This window comes from Rattus norvegicus, chromosome 8 (assembly GCF_021556685.1).
Source record: "Rattus norvegicus strain SHRSP/BbbUtx chromosome 8, alternate assembly SHRSP_T2T, whole genome shotgun sequence".
Taxonomy (NCBI): Eukaryota; Metazoa; Chordata; class Mammalia; order Rodentia; family Muridae; genus Rattus; species Rattus norvegicus.
This window is the reverse complement of record NC_141541.1, coordinates 121,117,163-121,127,500: the sequence shown is the minus strand read 5'-3', so window position 1 is coordinate 121,127,500 and position 10,338 is coordinate 121,117,163. Positions and strand designations below refer to the sequence as shown.

Here is a 10,338-nt window from a genome sequence, read left to right as displayed (position 1 = left end):
TTAGAACATGCTGGAGCAAGAAGAAATTGTAAACAGAGGACCAGAGGGTCAGAGAGAGGACCAGAATGGCTGAGTAAGGCCTCAGCTGGCAAGCCAGATGGGAAGCAGGAGGCACCAAATGGAAAACTGGCTATGCCCGCTGTGGTCCACTTTCTTCCCAGGCCAAGAAGGGGGAGGGTTGGGCTTACACCTCCTCAAGTGCCTTGTTGAAGGAATCTAGGAATGTGGGTATCAGGGAAAGACTCTTTCAAAACCATTTCTGGGCCATATGTGGAGGGAGGGCGAGGCTTCAGTATTATCACTGGTTAAAGGCCAGCCTGGGTTTCTGAGTAAAGCAGGCTAAACCAGGTTATAGTGTGAGGTCTGTCTCAAGAATGAATGGGAAATGACTCAATAAAGGCTCTTGCTAGAACCTTAGAACCCACACACTGGAAGGAGAGAACCAACTCCCACAAGTTGTCCTCAGACCTCCACAGGTACACTGGGGATGCATGTGCACAAGAACTCATGTGTACAAACACACACACACACACACACACACACACACACACACACACACACTCGCATGCACGCACTATGCAAACACTTAGGTACACACTCTAAAGAAAGTGACCTGGGAGATGCTTATCGTACAAACATGAGGAGCTGAGTTCAAATCCCCAGAGCCCATGTAGGCCAGGCTCTGTAGAACACATCTGTAATTCCCATGCCTCTATAGGGGAAGTGAGAGGGGTAGATAGAGTTCTGGGAAACCCACGGGCCAGTTAGCCCGGCAACACACTTCTCTATAAAAAAAAAAAAGTGAAAATTGAGGGAAGAATAAGAGAGTTAAAAAGAAGATGGTGGTAGTGGTGAGTCAGGTGCTCAGTGTGGAGGCAGGAGAATTGCTGAGGAGCCGGGAATCCGTAGCAGGCGACTTTCCTTAGGAATTCCGGTTGGCATTTGCTTTACTTCCCGTACACTCTGCCCATGATTTCCATCTCTTCCGGCTCCTCATGTAAGCTTTTTCTGGTTTGGAGTGACCCTCCAAGACTGCTGGCCCCCAGCCTAGAGTCTGTCGCAAGCTGCCCAGACCTTACCCTGACAGGGTTGCTGGGGAAACTCCTCAGGTATCCTCTGTAGGCACTTAAGCTCGAGGGGTTAGAACAAGCCTCTTGCATTTGCAGTGGGAATCGCAGGAAGAGTTACGGGTTGTTATGGTTTAATCTGAAACATCCTTATATGCTCATTTTTTTCTTTTTTAAGCAGTAGGTACCCAGCTTAGGGCACATTGTGAGGACTGGCGATCCTTTAGAACGCACAGCCGGACTAGAAGAAGTTGGTTACTAAGGGGCGGGGCTTTGGAGTTTGTCCCCGCCCATAGTCCCAGACATGGTCTCTGCTTCTGGGTTGCTGCCACGAACACTCCCACCATCATGAACCCCTTCTTCACGATTATGGAGTAAATCTTTTGAATCTGTGAGCTAAAGTAAACCTTTGCTTCCAAAAGTTGTTTCCCCCAGGTGTGCTGCTAACTAAGTTGGTGGTCAACAGAGGTAGGGAGGCTCTGCCACTCACTTAGGGAGCGTTAACTGGCACATTATCTGACCTACACCTCGTTTTCCCTATTTAATCTTGCCACACGGGAGTCTTTCTTCTCACTGGTATTACCATAAGGGGTCGCTAGGAGAAACTGTGTAAACACTTAACATTCTTTAAATAATAAATACTAATTATTCTTATTATCCGTGTCTCAAATACACCATCACGATTCATCTACATTAATTCCTATATAATTTGCTTTCTCAGTGTGAGGGCATTAGAATAAGCTCTAAATTACTGGGCGAACATTCTACTCATGTTTATTTGGAAGACCGCTGTCCAAAGGCACAACTAACGAGCAGAGAAGCATCTGGAAATGGAAGTTTTTGAAGAACAGATGGAGACAATGACACCTTGTGGAGGTGAAAAGCAGAAGAGACAGCGGGGGAGGAATGGAGCGATCAGTCTCTCCCTGGAGGGGTCCATCTGTGTTCTTACAGAATCAAGTCCCTGCAGCCCACGAGAACCTCTGGTTCCGTACTTTCTTCAGAAAGGGCTTGATACTTGATCATGGAAGAAGGGTGGTGTGTATGTGTGTGTGTGTGTGTGTGTGTGTGTGTGTGTGTGTAACAATGGAGAAGTCTGACAGTGCCGGTGGCCATCATTAACATCTTCCTCTGATGTCATGGCTGACTGACAATTTTATGATCTGCCCTTCAGCAGGGAGCTCCCAGGGCAGGCTTTGAGGGCAAGTGTGGCAGCCAAGTAGACAGATCCACTGCCTCTGTGTGGCTTGTGAACTGTCATGGTAGACACTATATTCACTGTCTCCAATCCTGACACTCCCCTGTGGGCCGACTCCATCTGGTCCTCACTCTTAGCTTGGAGACTTAATGACCAAACAAGCCCAGAGAGGTTAGATGGGTCTCCTGTGGGCACAGATGGCAAGCAGAAGAGTTGGAGGCCAGATACATATAATCTGAACCCAAAATGTGGGTTGCCCCCTAAAACTGTTCCTAAAGCAGAACTCAACGCAAAGAGGCCACTTGAAGCTTGTCTCCCATATCCCTGTGCCCAACACCAGGTTCTCTCTTAGCTCAAGATTGTATGGGTCGGCAGCAGGGTGGCTGCTGTAAGTGGGCAGTCTGGAGGGCCTGAGATAGCCTGGCTGTAGCAGACAGAGTAGCAGTGGCTGCAGGCTGCAGGCTTTGAGCTTGAGGGCACTGCTGTTGCCGGTGATCCTTCAGCCCATTGCTCTCTGCTTGGCCACAGTGGGAATCAGGTCTTGTATCTATAGACTCTGTTGACTTGGCTCTAGTCATTACACCTTCTCTCTTCCGGTTCCACACCTTCCTTTTTCTGTATGCAACTCTGGTTGGACTCCCCCCAACCCTTCGAATATCCAGTGTTTTAATGTATACACTTAAATCCTGTTTGTTTCAAGTTTTGCCCCCAGCCTAGAAAAGCTGAAACCAAGCTCAAGTCACCTTCTGCTGTTGCTGCCCTCTCTCCGTCCTTCTTACAGTTGCCACCATGTGAGTTCATAGCTGTCCCTGTCACAACCCTTCAGTGAAGTGGGTCATTCTTCATCCGCCTCATAATTTTTGTTTTTTTAAATTGCCATGGCAAGATTTTAAGGAAAGCAATTTAGAAGGAGAAGAGTCTTATTTCGGCTCCTGGCTTCAGAAGTAAAGCCTGCAGTTGGCTGGTTCGGTTGTGTGTGGGAGTTTGGTGAGCTAGACCGCTGCCACCGCAGGGCATGATGGGACAAAGCTGTTTCTCTCACTGTGGCCGACAGAGAGAATGAGCTGATGTTAGCAGGCCTTACCCACTTCTGCGTCTGTTCCAGATGTGTTCCGGTCTGTGGGATGGCGCTGTCACCCTCAGGGAATGTCTGCCTCTCAGTTGCAGGTTCCTCTGGGAACCTCCTCACTGGTTGCATAGCATTTGCTCCCCCGGTTTCCTAAGCCTCTCTCCGCCCAATCGAGTTGCTTGCGGAGGTGAACGTCACAGCCCTGCCATTCCTTTTCAGTGACAACATCCTTTTCTCCTCATCACTTGGCTCATTCACGTTTAATCTGATCCTCTATCACTGAAAGGAAAGCTCAGGAATTTGCTCCCCGGGATCTTGCATTTTAAAGTGTTGCTCTTTTCTCTGAGCAAAGATTGGATGTCAAGTCCTGCGTTCCTAGTTTGTGTGAGGACTTTATTAGCATTTTCCTATGGCATCATTTTAATATATATGTGATTATTATTATTATGATTATTAAATATATGTGTGTATGTGTGAGTTTATGGGAACCGAGTGTATGCAGGAGCCTGCAGTGACCAGCAGAGGGCATCAGAATCTCTGGAAATAGAGTTATTTCTGGCTGTGATTTTGTGAAGCTCCTCTGTCAAGATTATCAAGCGCTCTTAACCACTGGGGCATCCTCTAGCCCCAGCATCTTTTGTAGTGCTGAGGTACTGTTTGAGGCATGGAGGTGTTTGTATTTTTGTATTTTTTTTTTAACTTTAAGGTAAATTGGGCCCTTTGCTTGGCTGCTCAAAGTACTGTTTCTGAATATCTAAGCTATACCTTGATATTGTCTATCATGGGCTTTCTTCATGGTAGCTCTTTTTTATCAATATGTACTAGAATCACAGAGGATTGTGGGCCTCCACGTGGGTTCTGGGGACTGAACCTGAGTCCTGTGAATGAACGAACCATCGCTCCAGCCCTGTGTAGAGTTGTGGGAGTCCCTTGAATATTTTAGATATTTCCTCATTACCAGACATTTCGAAAGTGTGTTCTTACCTTCTGAATGCTGCCTTTCCCTCTTTATATTACTTGATCCGAACAAGTCTTTTAATTTGGATGTTCTCTTTCCACACCTACTTACTTTTGTCTGTGAGGGGCCGTGCTTCTGGTGTCCTGTCCTCAGCAAATGCTTGCTAAACCCAGTTCAGGAAACAGCGCCTTCTGCTCCTTACACCGAAGATTAAAAAAGAAAAATGCTTTTTTTAAAAAAAAAACAAACACTTTTGTGTGCATGGTGATGGTGTTTCCCTGCTCTTTGTGAACAATTAATTTCTTTTCTGGCCAATGTTTTCATTTTTCTTTGTTGTTAGCTTGCATGTGTTGTTTGGTTTCCTTCCCTCCTCCCTTCCTCCCTTCCTTCCTTCCTCCCTCCCTCCCTTCCTCCCTCCCTCCCTCCCTCCCTTCCTTCTTTCTTTCTTTCTGGCCATATCTGAACAAAATGAATTCTTTATACATAAACTTTTCCTGCTAGGAGGAGCTTTGAGATGTGGGCTTACATGGACCCCAGGGTGCTTTTTAGCTTTATCTCTGGAGAAATCACCAGTGCGGGGTTATTTATAGTTGGAAATTTTTCCGTCTTCCACTTGTCTTGGTAACAGACTGCTTCCTGCAAACGCGGGGCCTGTTTCCATTGAAGCACCTTCCTCTTCAGCACCCTGTCCTCACGGTTTGCTGACGGCTTCGTGTTCTTTCAAAGGAGGAGGTTTTTGACCCCTGGAGAGCACCATCTTGTTCAGACAACTGTGCTCTGGCAGTCTTGTCTGACGTACACCCGAGATGCCCTTGCGAGCTCCTCCCTGGGCTTCATAGCTGGTCTTGAATCTGTCACATTGCGAGTGAAACTTAGCTATTTCCCGTGAGATTTTTTTAAACCTTTAATTTTATTATTAATATTATTTTAAGAGTTGTTTCTATTATTTTTAATTATATGCATGTTTCTGTCTGTGCACGTGAGTCCAGAACTCCTTGGAGGTCAGAGGTGTTTGGATCCCCAGGAGCTGGAGTGACAGACTACTGTAATCTACCTGATGTGGGTGCTGGGGGCTGAACTTGGGTCCTCTGTGAGAGCAGCATGCATTTTAAACCACTGAGTCATCTCTCTAGCCCTCCTATTATGCTTGACATTGGAGTGATTTTCTAGAGAAAAGTGAATCTGGTCCATACACACAAGAGGCCCAGGTAACTGTATCGTTTTCTCCTTTTTCCTTTGGGTCAGTTTGAGTCTCCTGGTCCCTAAGATAGAGTATGGGACCTGGGGAGAACAAGAACCATGGTTACAGAGCATAGTGGCCAGACTCTGACTCTGCTACCTGCTGGGCATGACCTTTCTTCTGTGCCTTAAATTCCTCCCCTCCCCTCCCTTCTTCTTCCCCTCCCCTCCCCTCCCCTTCCCTTTCCTTGCCTTCCCTCCTACCCTCCTCCCCTTCCTCCCTCCCTCCCTTCCTCCCTCCCTCCTTCCCTCTCTCCTTTTTCCGTCTTCATTTTATCTTTTGTTTTGAAACGGCATCTCACCTATCGCAGGCTGTTCTCAGATCCACTATGTAACTATAACCAAGAGTGCCATTGAACCCTCATCTGCCTCCTCCAGAGCTGGGATTACACGTGTGCACCATCACACATAGTTTATGTGGTGTTAGAGAGCAAACCCAGCGTTTCATGCACACTAGGTGAGCCCTCCACCCTCTGAGCTCTATCCCCAATCCTACCTTATTTATTTAATTAAATTATGTCATGGTCATAATGATTATAGCCAACATTTCCCCACTGCCCACACTATGAGAGCAGGCCTTCTCAGATTCCCCACTGTCCACGCTGTGAGAGCAGGCCTTCTCAGAGCTTTGTATATCTCAACTAATTTAAGGTTCACCTGGTGCGATCCTCACAGATGACGAAACAAGCAACAAAGGGTTAAGTAAACAGCAGGGGTTCCTTCCAAGCCTGCACTCTCTGCCACACCCACCTAGAGACCTGCAGGGACCTCATGGAGCTGTTGGAAGGATTAACCTATAGTGTATACCAAGATGCCATGTAAGAACAGGGGAGTTTCTCACCTCCCTCCCTCCCTCCCTCCCTCTTCCTGTTTCTCATCCCCATTTTCCTGTACACACTCTGTAGTGATGACACAGAGTGGAATGCTGGTTTGATATGATTTCAGATGATAAATTAAGATGTCAAAGGAAGTCTCAAACATTTGAAATAATTCCTTCTTGTAGCATGTTTACAATGCTGACCTTGGCTTTCAAGATAAAATAAGACAGTGGCAAGAAAACTAATTCATTCATTCATCCATTCATTCATTCATTTTTGGTTTTATTTTGGGTTCCCCATGTCTCATGGTCTTAAGGAGCTAATGGCAGAACAGAAAGGAAGGAAATGCTCATAGATCACAATTGGAGAGTGTCAACTCAGGTGGCTGTCCCAGGTTGTAGATGGAATTAGATGAAGAGTGTGGTCTCTACCGTCTTCAAGGACTTTTAGAATTGTCTGCTTTATGGTGGCCTGTGCCCCAGGGTTCTAAAGATCACAACCGGTTCTGACTGGGATTTATGACCAATGGCTGTCAACTCTCTTCCCCTGTGTGATTGTGGCATTTTCACAAGGAGTTGTGCCCTGTGCTTGCCCACTCTTGGTCTTGTCCCTTATCTCTCAAAGGCTCTGGGCTTGCTAGTGAGGGAAGCACAGGGTACAGCTCCCTGTGAGAGTTCGAAGGGGAGGGGAGGGCGAGGAAGGAGTGAGCAGGTGGACGGGGTAAACAGAGGGAGACTGATCCCAATTCCATGTTGCCTTCTAGAATCTCTGGTCTGCTTAGCTTTGGTCAGAGGTCCACACATGAGCAATCAGAGGGGCCTCGGTGACATTGTGAATGAGGGACAGAGTCTGTGAAGAAGGAGAGAGACAAGGACAGGAAGAGAGGACCTCACCACCTTGAGCTCCACCTCTAGCAGCTGGGACCTTGACGTAGCTGAAGATCTAGACTCTGGATGAGTTGTGACTGACCAGGGAAGTTGGAATCCTCAGTTTCCAGGCCCCCGTCTGAGCCTAATTACCTGTTGGCATGCCTCCTAGCATTGTGCCCTTGTTACGGTATGAAATAAAAAAATGGCGGAAGACTGGTTTCTGCATATCACTCAGCACTTTCTCTCCCAGGCTCCCTCTGACCCGGGATTCATGAGCTTTTCCAGCGCAGCACCCTGCCCTCACTCACAGCTCCCTTGGTGGGTGGCTGCCATGCCAGTTTCATACAGACCCCGCCTATCTCGAGGTTCTCTTACTGTGGACTCAACTAAGTCACCACAAGAAAGAACACACCACACAACCTCTGATCCAATTGATGAGATATAATTTGCCCATCTAGACAGCACAAAATCCTGTACACACCCATCCCTTAAAAACAGTCATGACAACCTGTATCTATGGGCAGAGGACAATCTTATTAGCATCTGCCTCCATGTTCTCCTAGCTCTTCCTCCTTGCTCCTTCCCTCTCTCTTCTCTTCTCCCTTCTAAAATCTCTGTTCCAGCCTCCCTTCCTTCTCATCCAATGACAGGCCTTATTTTATCTTGTCTGCCTTCACCTGCATAAGGACATCAACCTACAGGTCCTCTTGCTGCCAGCACATCAGACTATTTGCCCTGGCAGCTTCGCCCTCCCCCTTCTCCTTAACTCCACAGGACAGGGACTTCCCTAGCCTGTCCCCTCTGGCAGCTGATGTCTTCTCCCACTCACTGCCTTTTGATAGCAGCAGTGGCCCCTCCTGTACCTGTGGGGCAAGTGGACCATGCCACCAGACAGACAAACTGATAAGACTTGATCTTCAAAAACTCCAGTAAATCTCATAATTGAGAATGGCAGGCATTGGAACCAGCTCCTGGCCAGGGTTTACCTGTCCTGGAACACGTAACCATGACACCCACTGAGAGGACCATGACAACCCATCACTTAGCATAAAAAACTAGTTCTCTGTGCTGATGAGCTATCTAGATAGGCCCTGAGTGTTTAGCCAATGAGTTATCCTTTCTGGGCATCCCTTCCTGCAAAAGGTATTTGATCCTTGGTTCACCCTGAGTAAGATGCATTCAGAAACGCCATTTATAAAGCAGTTTGGACAAGCAAGGACCGTTTCCTTCATCAAGGATCGCCGCATGGGAGACCTTCCTTGTAAAGAGCCATGCCTAAATCTCCTAGAGCGGGCCTCTCTTCCAGCCCCTCTCTACTTTTGGTACTCACTAGGTGTTGGGGTTTAAATCTTGGCTCGAGTCCAGACAGAACGCACCAAACCAACATGGTTCCACGTGGAGAGGTTTAACGAGAAGAATAGCAGGCGGGGAGAAGTAAAGGAGGCCAAGGGCACGTGGGGGGAAAGGGGTATGGGGAGAGAAGGGACAGGGAAGAGGGCAAAAGCAGAGAAGAACAAAGAGAATGAGGAGGGGGCAAGCAGCCCCTTTTATAGTGTCAGGCACAGTTGGCTGTTGCCAGGCAACTGTGGGGTGGAGCATATCTGGCTGCTGCCACGTAGCTATGGGGGTGGAGCTTAGACAGAATGCTAACACTAGGAGTCACTCTGTCCTGGGCTTAGCCATCCCCTTCCTGCCTGGCCCACGAGAGAAGGGCAGACCCTTGGATCGCCTTTTCAACTCCTTGTGGTCGCCAGCGGCATCTGGGCACATAGGAGATGGAGTACCACAGCATCTGTCCCAGCTCCAACTGTTTCTCACCCAGAAAAACACAGCTAGGACCCCCATCTTGAACTGGTTCTGCCTTTTCTCAGTAGCGTGTTTTCTGCACGCCAGGGGCAAAGCAGACACTCAGCCCAATACTGGCCTTTGACCTAAGGCACTCAGATCTTTCTAGAAGAGAGCATGACTGCCTTCCTTGTCACTTAATTTTTCCCAAGCATCTGGTTCTATCTGTTTTTAGGGAAACAATCTTGGGGGACATTTCATCCCTAAGAAAGTTCTCTAAGGAAAGTTCAAGGAATGGACTGTTGTTTAGAGATCAATGAAAAGGAGATGGAATTTAAATATTAAGAAGAAAGCCCTTGCCTTCAGGTAAAGCTGACATTTGCATCATAATGAGAGGGACTAGCCAGATGGAATTGATTCTGACCAGAATCTCAAATCCTGGTGAGGGAAGAGTCATCAGAATTGATGAGAGGGATATGCTAATCAGGAGTCCAGGGCTGTCCATCACATTCACAGATCTTGAGACCAAGAAGAAGAGTTCCTAAACAGGAAGTGATATAACCTGACATTAAACTTAATTTGGTTTGTTTTCCCATCAGTCCTTGACAGATGCGCGATTGTGGGAGCCTTTGCAGGAGGTGGGGAGAGGACCTCTCTTCTGTCAGAAATGTCTGACTGCTGTTGTCATTATTGTCACAGTGTTAGAAGCCATAGGCGGGAGTGGAAGGGAATTCAAGAGCCTTACCTGGCTCATTATTGAGGAATAATGGAGCATCTTCCAAGAGGAGGAAAATACAGGCTCCAAGTAAATGCTTTCAGTGCCTTGATGACCAGGGCAGTGTTAGTGTCCGAGAAATGGGATCAGTGATTGGGAAGATACCTTGCCTTGAAAATTGACTTTCCTGAAAGATATAAGGTTATGTTAGCCTGACCCAGACTTGAATGTGAATTCTCTTACTTTGAAGTAACAAAAGCAGTTCTGTGGGAAGATGGAGATGACAGTGGGGGTGGGGGTGGCCTGTGGTCTCCTCCCTGGTACCGAGACAGCCTTCTATAGCCTTCTTTCTCACTATGAAGTGGGGAATACGGCTCAATTCACACACGGCTCCCTCAGGCTCCTCCGTCACATGGCAAAGGTTTTGCAGGTGTAATCAAGCTCCTTTAGTTGGCCCTGAGTTGATTATGGGGTGATTTTGTGAGCGACCTTGGCCTAATTAGAACTGTCCCTCAAAAGGGGACACGGGCTTCTTTAGGGGCAGAGGTGACAGGTGTGCCCTCAGGGTATTGTCTAGGGTTGCAGAAACTTATTCTTTGCAGATATGAAGAATAAAAAGG

The 10,338-nt window shown here is 47.5% G+C and overlaps 1 long non-coding RNA gene across 2 annotated transcripts in view; it reads right to left on the bottom strand.

Annotated features, from left to right (window-relative positions):
- LOC120094273 (uncharacterized) overlaps window positions 1-8,730 on the bottom strand; it is a 17,274-nt gene extending 8,544 nt beyond the window's left edge. The window contains exons 1-3 of one of the 2 annotated variants that reach the window (XR_015627412.1): window positions 8,549-8,730; window positions 5,347-5,573; window positions 4,404-4,483 (exon numbers count right to left, since the gene is read on the bottom strand). This is a non-coding gene — a long non-coding RNA (uncharacterized LOC120094273). Of the gene's footprint in view, window positions 1-4,403; window positions 4,490-4,818; window positions 5,574-8,548 lie in introns of those variants that run through there. The other variant, XR_015627413.1, reaches the window with a different exon arrangement.
- Window positions 8,731-10,338: the final 1,608 nt, after the last annotated feature.